General features: G+C 46.7%; 1 pseudogene; it reads left to right on the top strand.

Annotated features, from left to right (window-relative positions):
- The first annotated feature begins 72 nt into the window (after positions 1-72).
- Positions 73-2492, top strand: LOC108311692 (annotated as a pseudogene).
- The last annotated feature ends 1164 nt before the right edge of the window (positions 2493-3656 follow it).

Below are 3656 nucleotides of genomic sequence, written 5' to 3'. Positions count from 1 at the left end.
AAAGAAAAGAAAAGAAAAGAAAAGAAAGAGAAAAAAGAAAAAACAGACTTTTGGGTCAGGTCCTCTGGGAAGATGGCTATGGTACAAGGGGCCAAAGTTAAAGTGGATGGTGATGAGCCAAAACTGAGCAAGAACAAGCTGAAGAGATGCCTGAAAGCAGAGAAGAAAGTGGCAGAGAAGGAGACTAAACTGTAAGAGGTCAGTGAGAAACAGCTAAACCCAGGACACTGCCGCTGCCACCAACCACACCACTGACAATGGTACGGGACCTGAGGAGGAGAGCCTGGACCCAAATCAGTACTACAAGATCTACAGCCAAGCCTGGGTGCAGTGGTTCACGCCTGTAATCCTAGCACTTTGGGAGGCTGAGGTGGGAGGATCACTTGAAGTCAGGAGTTTGAGACCAGCCTGGCTAACATGATGAAACCCTGTCTCTACTAAAAACACAAAAATTAGCTGGGCATGGTGGTACATGCCTGTAATTCCAGCTACTTGGGAGGCTGAGGCAAGAGAATCACTTGACCCCAGGAGGTAGAGGTTGCAGTGAGCCAAGTTAAGCCACTGCACTCCAGCTTGGGCAACAAAGAGAGACTTTGTCTCAAAAAGAAAAAAAAAAAAGATTTGCAGTCAAGTAGGTGAATGGGGAGGACCCACACCCCAACAAGTTTCATGTAGACATCTCACTCTCTGATTTCATCCAAGAATATAGTCACCTGCACACTAGGATATCCTGACTGATACCACATTAAAGGTGGCAGGTAGGATCCATACCAAAAAAGCTTCTCGGGGAAAGATGAACTTCTATGATTTTTGAGCAGAGGGGGTCAAGTTGCAAGTCATGGCCAATTTCAGGAATTATAAATTGGAAGAATTTATTCATATTAATAACAAATTGCGTTGGGAAATGTAACTGGAATTCAGGAGAATCCTGGGAAAAACCAAGAAGGGTGAGCAGAACTTCATTCCCTATGAGATCACACCGCTGTGGCCTTGCTTGCATATGTCACCTCATCTTCACTTTGGCCTCAAAGACAAGGAAACAGGTATGGTCAGAGATACTTGGACTTGATCCTGAATGACTTTGTGACACACAAATTTATTGTCCACTGTAAGATCATCACATGTGTAGGAAGTTTCTTAGGCCAGGTGCAGTGGCTTATGCCTGTAATCCCAGCACTTTGGGAGGCCGAGGTGGATGGATCACTTGAAGTCAGAGGTTCGAGACCAGACTGGACAACATTGTGAAACCCTGTCTCTACTAAACATACTAAAATTGGCTGGGCATGGTGGCTCACACCTGTAATCCCAGCACTTTGGGAGGTTGAGGCAGGTGGATCACCTGAGGCCAGGAGTTTGAGACCAGCCTGACCAACATAGAGAAACCCTGTCTCTACAAAAAATAAAATACAATAAAAATACTAAAATTAGCTGGGCTTGGTGGCAGTCACCTATAATCCCAGCTACTTGGGAAGCTGAAGAAGGAGAATTAATTGAACCCAGAAGGTGGAGATTGCAGTGAACTGAGATCATGCCACTATACTCCAACCTGGGCAATAAGAGCAAAACTCCATCTCAAAAAAAAATAAAAGTTTCGTGGATGAGCTGGGATACCTAGAGATCTAGAGACTGAAACTCCCAGGAAGAACATAATCCCAGGGGGAGCTGTAACCAAGCCTTTCATCGCTTTTCACAACAAGCTGGACATGAACTACCATAAGATGCCAGTGGCCAGGTTTATGAAATTGGATGCCAGTTCTGGAATGAAGGGATTGGTTTGACATACAATCCTGAGATCAGCACCCCTGAGTTGTACATGGCCTATGCAGACTATCACAAGCTCATGGAAATGATGGAGAAGATGGTTCCAGGGATGGTGAAACATATTACAGGTAGTTACAAGGTCACCTACCACCCAGATGTCCCAGAGGGTTAAGCCTGCAATATTGACTTCACCCTACCCTTCAGGAGAATCAGTATGGTAGAAGAGCTTGAGAAAGCCCTGGGGGTGAAGCTGCTAGAAAGCAACCTCTTTGAAACTGAAGAAACTGGCAAAATTCTTGATGATATCTGTGTGCAAACACTACTGAGTGCCCTCCACCAAGGACCACAGCCAGGCTCCTTGACAAGCTTGTGGGGGAGTTCCTGGAAGTGACTTGCATCAATGCTACATTCATCTGTGATCATCCACAGATAATGAGCCCTTGACTAAAAGGCACCACTCTAAAGAGGGTCTGACCCAGCGCTTTGAGCTATTTGTCATAAAGAAAGAGATAGGCAATGCTTACACTGATTTAAATGATCCTGTGCGTCAGCAGCAGCTTTTTGAAGAACAGGCCAAGGCCAAGGCCGCAGGTAATGATGAGGCCATGTTCATAGATAAAAACTTCTGTACACCCATGGAATACGGGCTGTCCCCCACAGCTGCCTGAGGCATGGGTATTGACTGAGTCACCATGTTTCTTACAGATTCCACCAGCAAATCAGGAGGCTGAGGTAGGAGGATTGCCTGAGCCCAGGATTTTGAAGTTTCAGTGAGCAACACAGTAAGACCCTGTCTCAAAAACCAATTTTTTTTTTTTGAGACAGAGTTTTGCTATTGTCCAGGCTGGAGTGCAATCTGGCACAATTGCACTGGCGCAATCTCAGCTTATTACAACCTCCGCCTCCTAGGTTCAAGAGATTCTCCTGCCGGGCGCGGTGGTGCATGTCTGTAGCCCCAGCTACTCAGGAGGCTGAGGTGGGAGGATTGCTTGAGCCCAGGAGTTCTAGGCTGTAGTGCGCTATGCCGATCGGGTGTCTGCACTAAGTTTGGCATCAATATGGTGACTTCCCGGGAGCGGGGTACCACCAAGTTACCTAAGGAGGGTTGAACTGGCCCAGGTCGGAAATGGAGCAGGTCAAAACTCCCATGCTGATCAGTAGTGGGATCACGCCTGTGAACAGCCACTGCACTCCAGCCTGGGCAACACAGCGAGTCCCTGTCTCTAAAAACAAAACAAAAAAATATTTAAAAAAAAAAAAAAGAGATTCTTCTACCTCAGCCTCCCAAATAGCTGTGATTACAGGCCCCTTCCACCACGCCCGGCTAATTTTTTTGTTTTGAGATGAAGTCTTGCTCTGTCACCCAGGCTGGAATGCAGTGGCACAATCTTGGCTCACTGCAACCTATGCCTCCTAGGTTCAAGCAATTCTCCTGTCTCAGCCTTCTGAGTAGCTGGGATTACGGATGCACACCACCACACCTGGCTTTTTTTTTTTTTTAAGACGAGGTTTCACCATGTTGGCCAGGTTGGTCTCAAACTCCTGATCTCAGGTGATCCACCTGCCTTGGCCCCTCAGAGTACTGGGATTACAGGCATGAGCCATCATGCTAGCCTATTTATTTATTTATTTATTTATTTATTTATTTATTTATTTTCAGACAGGATCTTTCTCTGTCACCCAGGCTGGAGTCCAGTGGCATGACCTCAGCTCACTGCAACCTCCGCCTCTCAGGTTCAAGTGATTTGCCTGCCTCACCCTCCCAAGTAGTTGGGATTATGGGCTCACACCGCCACGCCTGGCTAATTTTTGTGTGGGGCTTCATCATGTTGCCCAGGCTTCTCTTGAACTCCTAGCTCAAGCATCTGCCTTGGTCTCCCAAAGTGCTGGGATTA

This window comes from Cebus imitator, unplaced genomic scaffold (assembly GCF_001604975.1).
Source record: "Cebus imitator isolate Cc_AM_T3 unplaced genomic scaffold, Cebus_imitator-1.0 Scaffold118, whole genome shotgun sequence".
NCBI classification, from domain to species: domain Eukaryota; kingdom Metazoa; phylum Chordata; class Mammalia; order Primates; family Cebidae; genus Cebus; species Cebus imitator.
Note: the sequence above shows the minus strand (reverse complement) of the source record. Positions and strands in the feature narration are given on the sequence as shown.